Source organism: Eublepharis macularius, chromosome 2, assembly GCF_028583425.1.
Source record: "Eublepharis macularius isolate TG4126 chromosome 2, MPM_Emac_v1.0, whole genome shotgun sequence".
Taxonomy (NCBI): domain Eukaryota; kingdom Metazoa; phylum Chordata; class Lepidosauria; order Squamata; family Eublepharidae; genus Eublepharis; species Eublepharis macularius.
Genome location: NC_072791.1, coordinates 88,101,575 through 88,114,484, shown reverse-complemented (window position 1 = coordinate 88,114,484; position 12,910 = coordinate 88,101,575).

Below are 12,910 nucleotides of genomic sequence, written 5' to 3'. Positions count from 1 at the left end.
CGGCTGAAGGCTAACACTGATTACTATCAGTGCCTGGTCAGGTTTCTGAGAGTGCTGGGCTAGGGCTCTACCCCCTCTCTCTCGTTCCAGGGCTGTTGCCTGGCTCTGGGGCAAAGCTCAGTGGGCTCCTTGGCTGGCCTGATCTGGTCAGGTTTCTGGGAGTGCTGTCTTGGGCTTTACCCCCTCCCACTTGTTGCAGGGCTGATGAAAGGCCCTGGGGCCAAGCATCAGCCCTGCAACCAGGTGGGCACCTCGGTTGAGGGCTCACACTGATTACTCTCAGTGCTTGATCTGTTCAGGTTTCTGGGAGTGCCGGGCTTGGGCTCTATCCCCTCCCTCTGGTTTCAGGGCTGCTGCCAGGCCCTGGGGCAAAGCTCAATGGGCACCTCAGCTGAGGGCTCACAGTGTTCTGTCCTTCTCATTCCTCCTTAATTCTTGTTTGCTGGTACAATGAGGCTTTGGGTGGAGGCCAAGGGTGGCTGTGGGGGGAAGTGCAAAGATTGTCTCAGTTGCCACATGGGAAGCAGTACTGGGTGGGACTCAGGGGCAGCAGAACCTCCTGCTCCCCAAGATTCAGCAGTGGGGGCTGTGGAGGAGGCTGAAGAGCTCTTGCCACTGGAGGATGTGGATCTCCTTAAACCTTTTGAGGAGGAGGAGAGCCATGGTTCTGTGGAGGAATGGTTGGGGTTCAATGAAACATCCATTCCGTCTCCATCCCAAAATCTCAGTGCTGTCCCTGCCTACAGTCCACCTTTCACTCCGCCTTCTATTGCCAACTCTGCAGCGTGGCCTGTAACCCTTTGTCCTCCTTCCCCAGGAACAGTTAGTGGGCCACGTTTTAAGCTCTCCATATGGAGGCACTTTCAGGCCCTTCCAAATGACCCCCGTGTGGTCCAATGGTGTGCCTGTTATGGCCTGGTGTGTAGGAGCAATGACCCAAAGCACCTGTTGTCGACGGTCCTGAGTAAGCACCTGAAGATGCTCCACCCGAGCCTGTGGTCTCCATCCTTGATCAGCGAAACATCCAGCGGGAGGAGAAAGAGAACTACCAGCTCTTCTGACCAGAGTTTAGTGGAAGGGTCACCGGAAACCACCCCAAGCAAGAAGCCTTGACCCGAGGCTGCTGCTGGTGGGAGCGGAACAGTCAGGCAGCCCGCCCTTAGGGAGGTTGTTCCCTAGGGGTTGGGGACATTGCCGCTGAAAAGGGTGAGGTCAAGGGCTCAGGAGGCAGGCATTAGCATCATGGCAGAGATGATTGCCCTGCAAGGATTCCCCCTATCCATCATAGAGGGCGTAGCCTTCCGCAGGCTGCTTCAGCATTTTGCCCCATGGTTCTCCATGCCGTCACAATGCACCATTGGCCAAGTCCTGCCTGCCCTCTACCAGTGTGTGAGACATGGTGCTCAGGGAGTTGTCGGCTGCCAACGGCTGTACCGTATACTTCACGGCAGAGCTCTGGATTGGCTGCCTCACAGCTACCTTGGCATCACTGCCCACTGGTGGCAACCACAGGACCTCCGCCTCCCCTGGCCAAGAACTGGAACCTGAAAAAAGGTGCCTTGCTTGACACCGGGATACAGGGTAGTTCTTCTCCAGGCCTGGAAGATGGACAAGGTTCATACTTAGAAGAACATCGCCACCACCATAAAGGTGGCTCTGAGGGAGTGGACGGCCCGGGGGGGGGGGAAGGGTTTGTCCATGGTTGCATGATGACAATGTGGGAAGCAACATGTTGGCAGCCCTGAAAGGGGCATCCCTTCCAGGACAGGTGTGCGTGGCGCACAAGCTGCACCTGGAGATGAGGAATGTTCTCGGGCTAGGGAGCAAGCCAATGGACAGCTGGGACGAGGGAATGTTGTGGATGCACAATCTACTGGACAGCTGTTGGTGCTTCACTTCCCACCTCTCGCAGCATCAACTCTTTCTGTGAGCTGCTCCAGAGATGGGGTGGACCCTGAGCGCCACCTCTATCAGGACCTGCCCACCCGCTGGAACTCCACCTATGACATGGTAAGTTATCTGGTGGAGCAAAAGGGCCCATTGCAGGACATCCTCTCATCGCTGAACGTTCTGAAGAAGGGAGAGGAGCTCAACCTGAACTCAATGGAATGGAGAGTCCTTGAAAAGATGTCCTGGTTGATTAAACCCTTTAAGGAGGCCACCGAGCTCTTGTGCTCGTACAAGGCCAACCTGGGTCAGGTCATCCATGGGCTCGGCCAGTTCCAGGCCAAAAAGTTTGAGCACAAGCAAGAGCTGCTCCCCAGGATCAGGGACTTTGTGAGGAGGATGCAGGCATATGTGACCAAGCACTTGCATCCTCTGCGCCATGAGGTGCCATACCAAATGGCCTCCCTCTGTGACCCCCGTATCAAAGGCAACATCGCCATGCAGGTGGGTGAGATGCAGCACTGGAAATAGGAGCTCTGCAGAGTGGTGCTCCATTTCAAAGCAGAGAAGGCAGGATGGATGGAACCGGGCAGGGGTGAGGGGCAGGTGGTGGAGAAGGAGGGGGAGGAGGAGGGGAGGAGGTGGGATGAGAGCCACGGCAGGAGAGACCCACCCAAACGGGCCTACTCAATCTCTGGGCCTTGTCAGAGGGTTGTGTGGTTGGCCGCAGCACAGAGGGTGAGTCTCTCGCAGTGGACAACTCGGTGGGGGCCATGGTGTGAGAGTACCTTGTGAAGCCCACCGAGCCCCCCATTCCACCCCTTGGAGTATTGGGTGAGTAAATCTGTCGTATGGCCGGACCTGTCCATTGTGGCAACCAACATCCTGTCCTGCCCTCCCACCGGTATGCAGAGCAAGCGGGTGTTCTCCAATCTGGGAGACCTCCTCCATCCCCGACACGCTCATCTGCATCCAGACATGGTGGACATGTTGACCTTCATTAAGGTCAACCTCAACCTGCTGGGATATCCCTCCATGGACCTTGACCTAGCTGGGCTCTGAGCCACCCTGGTCTACTGTGGTTCTAGGCCAAGCCCCTCTACAGCGGGCTGAAGATCTCTGTCCCATTGCCTGGCTCCGGGGCCAAAGCTACTTAGTGATATCACCTCTTCCTGCGGCAGCTCAGGTCATGTTTCTATGAGTGGTGGGGTACTGCTCTAGCCCCCCTCAGTTCTTGGGGCTGCTTCCAAGGTCCGGTGCCAAGCTCAGTGGGTTTTTCGGCTCATGTCTTGCCAATGAAGGGGTCTTCCCGGTCCTGCTCCTCGATGCAGCCAGTAACCCTTTGTCCTCATCTCCCTGATAAGTTCCATGACGGTCCCTCTTTCAACCTCTCCCTCTCTGGAACTGCTGAGGTGCCGCCCAACCTCTCCTGTCCTGCCCATCCCGTCCTTTCTGCGTAGGTAGGAAGGTGGGTCATGTCAGCTGCTGTCACTCTCCCACAACTCAGTGGGTTTCTTGGCTCATGGCTCGCCAATGAAGGGGTCTTTCCAGTCCTGCTCCATGATGCGGCCAGTAAGCCTTTGTCCTCATGTCCCAGACAAGTTCTCTGACAGTCCTTCATTCAACCTCTCCCTCTCTGGAACCGCTTAGACACCTCTAAATGTCTCTTGTCCTCCCCATCCTGTCCATTCTGCAAAGGCTGGAAGGTGGGTCGTGTCAGCTGCTGCCGCTTCCCCACAACTCATTGGGTTTCTCGGCTCATGGCTTGCCAATGAAGGGGTCTTCCTGGTCCTGCTCTGCAATGCAGCTGGTAACCCCTTGTCCTCATCTCCCTGACAAGTTCCCTGATGGTCCCTCTTTCAACCTCTCCCTCTCTGGATCGAACCACTACAACTCCTCCCAAGGACTTGTCCTGCCCATCCTGTCCTCTCCCAGACAAGTTCCCATTCCCTCTTTCAACCTCTATCTCTCTGGATGGAACCACTACAACCCTTCCCAAACTCTCCTGTCCTGCCCATCCCGCCCTTTCTGCGAAGGCGGGAAGGTGGGTCATGTCTGCAGCTGCCACTTTTTTCATGAGGGGCAGCTCAAAAGCTGTTGCAGATACAGTTGTACTACATGGTGCCCCCCATTCCATGGCACCTGCTGTCCCCTCTGAGCAGGGGGGAATGAGTCCCATGACTCCCACACTTTCCACGAAGGTGGGAAGATGAGTCATGTCTGCTGCTGCTGCTTTTGGGCACAAAGGGCAGCTCAGGAGCTGTTGCAAATATGGTTGCACAGCACAGTGCCTCCTATCCATGGCACCTGCTGTCCTCTCTGAGCAGGGGGGAATAGGTCCCACAACTCCCATCCTTTCTGCAAAGGCGGTAAGGTGGGTGATGCTGGCGGAAGACTACACTAGTTATGTGTAGTGCCTGTACTACCTGGTCAGGTGTGGTGTCTCTGAGTGGTGTGGGTTCTGTGGAAATGTTCTAGCCCCCCTCAGTTCTCAGGGCTGCTGGTCCCTCTTTCAACTTCTCCCTGTCCAGAACCACTCCGACTCTTCCCAAATACTTCTCCTGTCCTGTCCATCCTGTCCTTTCCGTGAAGGCAGGCAGGTGGGTCATATCTGCAGCCGCCACTGTAGGCACAAGTGCCACTACGTGGCACTGCCGCCACCTTTGGGTCTTCCTGTTCCTGCTCCACAATGCGGTTAGTAACCCTATGTCCTTGTCTCCCTGACAAGGTCCCTGACAGTCCCTCTTTCAACCTCTCCCTTTCTGGATGGAAACACTCTGACCCTTCCTAACCTCCTCTGTCCTGCCCATCCTGCCCTTTCTGTGAAGGCAGGAAGGTGGGTCATGTTTGCAGCCGCTGTTTTTGGGCATGAGGGACAGCTCAAAAGCTGTTGCTGATATGGTTGTGGCACATGGTGCCCCCCATTCCATGGCACCTGCTGTCCCCTCTGAGCAGGGGGGAATAGGTCCCATGACTCCCACCCTTTCTGTCAAGGCAGGGAGGTGGGTCATGTCTGCAGCTGCTGCTTTTGAGCATGAGGGACACCTCAGCTGCTGTTGTGCATTTGGTTGTACAGCATGGTGCCCCCTATCCATGGGCACCTGCTGTCCCCTCTGAGCAGGGGAGAATGGGTCCTGGCCACACAAAGGCAGGAAGGTGGGTGACGCTGGTGGCAGCCTACACTACTTATTAGTAGTGCCTGTACTGCCTGCACAGGTAAGGTGTCTCTGAGTGGTGTGGATTCTGTGGAACTTCCATCTTCTGTAGGATGCTGAATAGACTGCCACGTCTGTGACGGCAGGCCGGTGGGTGATGTGGGTGGCAGCCCAAAGCTCTCCACATGGGCACCTACCTGTCTGCCCACTATCCCCTTTCCTTGGGGAACTGATGCCTCCCCCACGATGGGGGGGAGGAATACTCCACCACTTCGATGGCCAGTATGTGAGCCTCCAATTCTACATGTTAGGGGCAGGCCCTACCTCCCACGGTTCTTTCCTTCCAACTTTCTAATGATGGGGTAACCCAGATATTTATGCAATCCACCTGTCTCCCCAATATCCCTGTACACAGTATCTGTCTCTCCTGTCAATCCAATACTGGTATTCAATGTATCCATGCTTCCCTCTATCCTATACACCTATCCCATACAGCTTTGCACCTGTCTATCGAGAAACCTATCTATCCCATGTACCTAACTGTCCAATGCTCCATGTCCAGCCAGTGTGTTTGGGTGGCAACAGCCTCTGCACCAGGTGAAGCTTAGACAACAGCATTGGACCTGATGCCATGATGTCCCCATCTGATGGAAGTATGTTGGAAGTACGTTGGTGTCTCTGATGCACCAGGGTGTGTGTTTGTGTGTGCAAGGCCTCTGTGTACACCATCACGTCTTCCTGGAGGGTTTTCTTTGCAGACTGTTGCTGGGTCATTTGGTTACGTGGCAGTCGCCAAAATGACCCACTTTCTGGCCGTGCAGAAAGTAGCCTCAGGGAGGCCTGGTGGGTGGGCACATGGCGGTGCCATCAGCAAGCAGCCCAAAAGCCCACCCCCTAGAGGGGAGGCAGCCCACCACCACCTCCCCCAACCCTCCAAGCCCGGCGGCCGCCGACATAACCCACATTCATACTTTGGTGGAAAGTAGCCTGTGGAAGGCCTGGTGGGCGGGCACATTGGGGATGCCGCTGGTGAGTGGTCAACCCCTCCCCACCTCCCAGAGGGGAGGTGGCCCGACACCACCTCCCTGAGCCCCCCAGGCCAGGCAGCCACCGACGTAACGCACATTAATACCTTGGGAGAAAGTAGCCTCTGGGAGGATTGGTGGGTGGGCACATGGGGGTGTGTGCTGCCAGTGAGTGGTCAAACCCCCTGCTCCCTAAAGGGAAGCAGCACACCATCACTTCCCCCAGCTCACCAGGCTGAGGGCCACCAACATCACTCACCTTAATAGCTTGGTGGAAAGTAGCCTCTGGGAGGCCTGGTGGGTGGGCACATGGGGGATGTTGCCAGCGAGCAGCCAACCCCCCCACCACCTTCTAGAGGGGAGGTGGCCCACCACTGCCTCCTCCAGCCTGCCAGGCCCAGCAGCTGCTGATGTAACCCAATTAATACCTTGGCAGAAACTATTCTCTGAGAGGCCTGGTGGGTGGGCACATGGGGGGTGCTGCTGGCAAGCAGCCTAACCTCCACCCCCTAGAAGGGTGGTGGCCTGCCTTCAAGTCCACCATTTGTACATGGAGCCAAAGTCAACTGGTGGCTCCAATTGTATCAAATGGGAGTTTCCTAGTGGCATCGGATTTGGGAATGTATAACTCCAAGATCCGTATTGCAATCTTGACCAAACTTGGGTGATGGGTGGAGGAGAGCCTGCTGAACACTCCCTGTGAATATGGGCTCTCTAAGTCTGAAGGGGGACATTCTGGTCCCCACGAACAACAAACAATGAACATGGTTGTTAATGGGAAATGTTCATTACTGTTCAACTGTTCATGTTCGTCGATGGCAACGAACAATGAACAGTGTGTTCATTTTTTTTCCTGTTCATGCCCATTTCTACTCTTAACCACTATACCAAACTAGCAAGTGAATAATTAATCTGATATTGGGGACTAGAATGATCTTATCCCCTTGGTAACCTTCCCCACTTTCCCTGCTAGATGCTTGTGTGATAACCCTCCATACACATCTTGCTTATTTACACTGCTAGATGAAAGTCTGATGTAGTCATCCTTACAAGTGAAGTCAAAAATTAGAATGTAAAAATCTGACTTCCAGAATGAGACAGTGAAAGCATGACAGGGGAGTTTTATGAGCTCCCTGCCATGACCTTCCTGGTTCCTTGGGAGCCGAGAGATTGGACCCCCAGGCCCTCCCCCCAGAGAGGGGAGGCAGGCTGGAACAAGGTGTAAGAGCTTAGGGGGACTGGCGAACCTCAAGAAGCCCAGATACTGGTTCTGAAGTGAGGACCAAAGAAGGAGCCAACATGGCTACTTAGCCGTGAAACCGGGAGTCCAACAGACTGAACGAAACCACAGCAAATCAAGCAGATTCTTAACAAGACAGATAAAAAAATAATTCTAAGAGAACTTAACTGACCCCACAACCTTCCCTCAAGTAAGTGGACAGATTCGTGGTTTTACGAGGGCACTCCAGCTTAATTGTGTGTGGCTGCCAGTGAGCTGGGAGGGGCAGAGACAGGAGAGGAAATTTAAAGAGACTCTCTCAGCAATTGCTGGAATGCTATAAATCTTTGAATATAATTAACCAAAACAAAGCTTTTTACCACTTTCTGAAATGGCTTCTTGGGAAGAAGAGGTACTTGCTAGTTTGCAAGAAATGTCTAAAATAATGACTGAGTTACTAATTAAAGCAGATGGGATATTTGGAGTGGAAAAGGATAAAAGGATTACAAGAAATCACAATCCAGAAAGAAATTCTGGAGGGACAGACTTAACTGAAAGAAAAATGGAACCAAATGAGGGGAAAAACAGTCTGCGACACACTTTGCAAAATGGACGATCTTATCAGGACATCCCCTTCAAGGCACAAAACTTTAGTAAAGAAAAGGTGGGGCCACGAAACAGACCTGCACGGAGAGAAGCAGGCATCCCAACACAGAAAGGGAAGAAAAGAATGCAGCAGATTTTAAAACAGAAAAACAAGCAGAGGAGTAACTACATCCATACTGATCCCCTTCAGAAATGTCTGGAAGACAAGGGAATCTACCTTTGGTGGCCCAGATGGATTAGGGATTGGAGGTACTATGTCTCACGAAGGAAGAAGAAGAAAAAAGCAGATCTTCATGGAAAGAATCAAGCATGCCAATACTGAAAGGGGAAAGAGGGATTAAGGACTGGATGTATCACTTTTCATGAAGAGAGAAGAAAAAACAACGATCAGAATCTTAGGGCACATCAGGATTCATTAATGCAGACTCAACCTCTTACTCAAATAGCTTTTCCCTTCTTTCCTTCTTTTCTCTTTTTTATATAACACTATATAGTCAATGTTAATGGGTCTTTGGAGTTTATTAATTGTACTTAGACTGTACTCCTTCTCAAAATATAAAATACTGGCTAACTTAAATGACCACCTGCTCTTTTTAACCTTACAAGTATGAAAACCCAAGTAAATAAGTCCAGATGGTCAAAATAAAATAGATGAAGGAGTTACTATTTTTAAAAGGTAAAATTGTGTTTTAACTATATAATTATGTGATCACCCTAGTCTTATCAATATGAAAACCCAAGTAAATAAGTTTGGCTAGAACAAAATAGATGAAAGATATATATATATATATTGTTTCAATAGAATATAAAATTGTTTTCAAACTAAATATTGATTTGGCTTCTATACCCTTACTATTATGAAAATACAAGCAGACAAGTTTGGAAGGCAGGGCCAGAAGAGATACAAGAAAGAGAGGAAATTAATATAAAAATTGCTCTTATCTTTATGATGATGTATATTACTGTCCTGCTGAAATTGTATGTTTTGCTATTTCCACCTTCCACTCCTAGAACAATTATGGATTTAAGATCCCTGATTAAAAGGTAAAAGAGGTGAAGTGTGATCTATCTGTAATATGTACAAATGAAAAAAAATATTAGAAATATAAGGTACAGAGTAAGTGGATTAAAAAGTATAGAAATTAATAAAAGGGAGTCTTGAAGGTATATGGGACGCTAATTACATATATAATGGCTTTTTATATCTAGGTGGATGATTATGTGTCTTGTATATGAATCTCATAAATGCTTATGGCCTGTTGTAATCCTCCCTATATATTATAAAAATCCAATATTTTTTTTTTAATCTATACGAAAACTTATTGAGAAACACCAACAATGTTAAACATTTCAGTGGTTCAAGCAATGTTTGAATAACACACATCTTTAACACTCAGCTCTATCTCATGCTTCTGGGCAACCCTAGAGAGGCTGTAGAAATTCTAAACAAATGCCTAGAGGCAGTTTTGGAGTGGATGTGGGCTAATAAACTGAAGTTTAATACCTACACAGCAGAAGTGCTACTGGTGTGTGAATGGTCTCACCCAGGATTTAAGATGTCTTCTGGACGGGGTGCAGTTCCTTGAATGAAAAGATCCATTGTTTAGGAATACTCTTGGACCCAGGCCTATCGCTGAGTAAATGGTTGGCAACTATGGCCAAGAGTGTCTTTTACTAGCTTCAATTGGTTAGCCAGCTATTTATTTGTTTGTTTGTGTGTTTGTGTCTTTTCTGTTTGTTTGTTTGTTTTATACCCTCCCCCCCCCAAGTGGGTTCAGGGAAAGTCACAACATCATAAAATAATAAAAACCATAATTTAAATACAATAAATAGTTAAAATCATTAAATATATATATAATAAAATCCATAGAACTCATTAAAAAGTAGAGCAAAGTCCAGTAACGGTGCAATGCCATCCCCAAGAGTTAGCTCTTTAGCCAGCCTGTCTGAAATAAATGTTGCCAGATTTGAGGTGCCTTCCACAGATTTCTCAAAACCCCTAAACCACATTAAGTGGGCGAAAAATTGTGGGCATGATATATTAATGGAGCAATGGGAAAATATGTGGATAAGGGGGCTGAAATTTACACTAAGATCCAGTATTAAAGAATTTTTTTACAAAATGATGTATCGTTGGTATATGACTCCTGAAAAATTGGCTAGAATGTATAAGGGTATGTCAACTGTATGTTGGAAATGTGCCAAACAAGAAGGGACATTTTTTCATATGTGATGGACATATAAGAAAGAAAAGAGTTTTTGGTTGCAGATACAATAATCGATTCAGAAGATTTTGAAGATTAAACTTCAGCTGAAACCAGAGACATTTTTGTTGGGAATAATGGACAGCCAGTTGGAACAAAGTTTTAGAACACTGTTTTTATACATTATTAATGCAGCAAGAGTACTTTATCCACAAAAGTGGAAAACTACAACATTGCCTACAGTGGAGGAATGGTTGACAAAAGTTTTGGAGTTTGCGTTAATGGCAAAACTTACTGTATTAATTAGAGAAAGGACATTAGTCAACTTCTTGTCTGAATGGAAACCGCTAATAGACTTTTTGCATGAAATGGATAACAAGGATTTGATGACATCTGGATTTGCAACCCCAGCTGGAATGAAGAGACAGACACAGGCTTGGATTAAAGGGCAGTTTATTAAAATGACCATAAACATAAACAAGGCAAGGGCCAACTAGGGGGTATAGGTCAAGCCACGGGATCAACTCTGGACCTCCGCCTTGACCTGCCTGGGCGAGCCCCAACGTCCCGGGTGTAGGCCATCTCACGAATGGCTGCAACCCGGCCAGCCAGGTCATGGAAGGCCTTGTGCCTGTGGATCCCCGCAGGCGTCTGCCTGTGTTCTGGTAGTCGCCAAAAGCATACCGCACTGATGGCAGACCCTGTTTCCCACCCCTGGGGAAGCGCCACTGGGGCTCACCGGACCGCACCCTATTCCCAAAATCTCCTGCCACCGCAAGGGTCAAGCCTCTGCTTAGACTCTTGAGCCCCACATATGGCTTAAAGCCAACTGAAGCCCTTGCCGTAGGTCATCTAGAAATATATCATTGCTCTCAGGTGGCAGGTGTACACCGTCGCCTCTGTAGAGGTGGGCAAATTCGGCCCTAATCTTGGGATGTGGCAAATAAATGCCCAAGCCTTGCCCCAACGACTTCTTGATGGCATGATTAGCCTTATGTCGGGCCCTCTCAATCACCCTGGGATCTAAAGCTTCCCGCCAAACCCGCCTTTGTAGCATCTCTGCCCAGAATATAAGCATGCCCGGCCATCGGCTGCTTATACAACTTAGGTCTTCAGCTACTTGCATCGACAGGGCCTTGCCCTGCACCAGCCCCAGGTCATTACCACCAAGGTGAATGACCAAAATGTGTGGGGGAGGACCCTTCCATCCCCAAAACAAGAGGGGCAGCAGGCCGGGCCATCTGAGGCCATGCCGGCCCTGCCACTCCACAGTGGTCACAGCACTCAAACCCAGTTGAGATCCAATCGGCATTCTCCTGGCTTGGTGAGCCACCCAGAACACCATGCTGTGGCCACAAATCAGGATCCTCTTCCTCACTTGGCCCGACACGGCACCTGAGGAAATAGCAATTAGTATGGCCATATTAAAATTGAGGCAGGGGGTGGATATAGGTCTGAAATGCATCTGAACGCCACCTGCCCACTTGCTTAATTGCCTGGTGAGGGTACCCCATAGCAGCTGCCATAGAGGCTGCCCCAATCTGAAAGGAATGGGTGCCAAATTTGACCCCCAACAAGCCAATTTTCTTAATAACCCTCTCTGTCACAGCCTAAAACTGATACTTAGTTAATGGGGAATGATCTTCGTGGCGGAATAAGTCCCCCTGGTCTTCCCCCCGAAGTGTGACATACTCCCTAAGGGCCTTAACCAGGCACAGCTCCTGCTCAGCGCAGGAGCCCAAAAGCAAAGTGTTCCCCCACTGCCGCTGGTCCGTCTTGGACCGCCGAATACCAAGGGAGACTTTATCACCGATAAACTGAACATCCTGGGCTGTCAAGGCCCGGCCAGAAGCATCCGTCCGAGATGAGGCCACCAGCTCACTGACTCTCAAGGCCTCAAAGAATGCTGTCAAGGAAGCCACATGAAAGAGCTTCCTTTCAAACACCGAGGAGCACATTTTCCCCCGAGCAGTCCCCAACCCCTTCAATACCGATGGGGAGATGGGCTGCCTGGGGTCACTCGGCGTTCTTACTTCCCTAGCTCAGCCCTCTAGCATCTTTCTAATCCTGAAAACACCCGTGAATTCAGGTAAGCTGCGTGCTTTGCTTGCAAAGGCTAAAGCGGCCAACTGTCCCCTAATAGACTTCACAGAAAGACCCCTCCCATGCCGCACTACACAAAAATGCATCAGGTGCTCAGGTGGGATGGGCCATGACTGCTGGAGCCCAGCGGATGCCCTAAACTGATAGAGCTGCCCTACCGCACAGTCGTAGGCCCTGCGTGTGCTGGGGGCAATGGACAGTTGGATCGCTCTATTTGCTTCTGCTGTCCAAGCTGCCAACGCTCCTGGGGCATCCTTGCTGGTTGCCTGTCAGCCCAAGGGGCAAGCTGCCAGAATTGTTCCATCTGTCGGCGAGACAAAGCGTCTGCCACACCATTGTTAACACCTGGAACGTGTCTGGCCCTAAATAAAATGTTCAACTGCAAACATTTCAATGTAAAGACCCTTACCAGCCTCATCACCCTGGGGGATCTGGAAGCCAGGGTGTTGACCACATGCACTACAGCCAAGTTGTCACACCAAAAGTGGACAGCCTGGTTAGCCAATTGTGGCCCCCAAAGCCACACAGCCACTAACAAGGGAAAGAACTCCAAAAACGTAAGATCTTTGGACAATCCCAAGGCTGCCCAATCTGTGGGCCATTGGTCAGCACACCAATGCCCCCTAAAAAAGACTCCAAAGCCAATGGACCCGGAGGCATCAGAGGTGAGCTTCTAACAAGAGATCCTCCCTCCAAAAAGTCACCCCATTA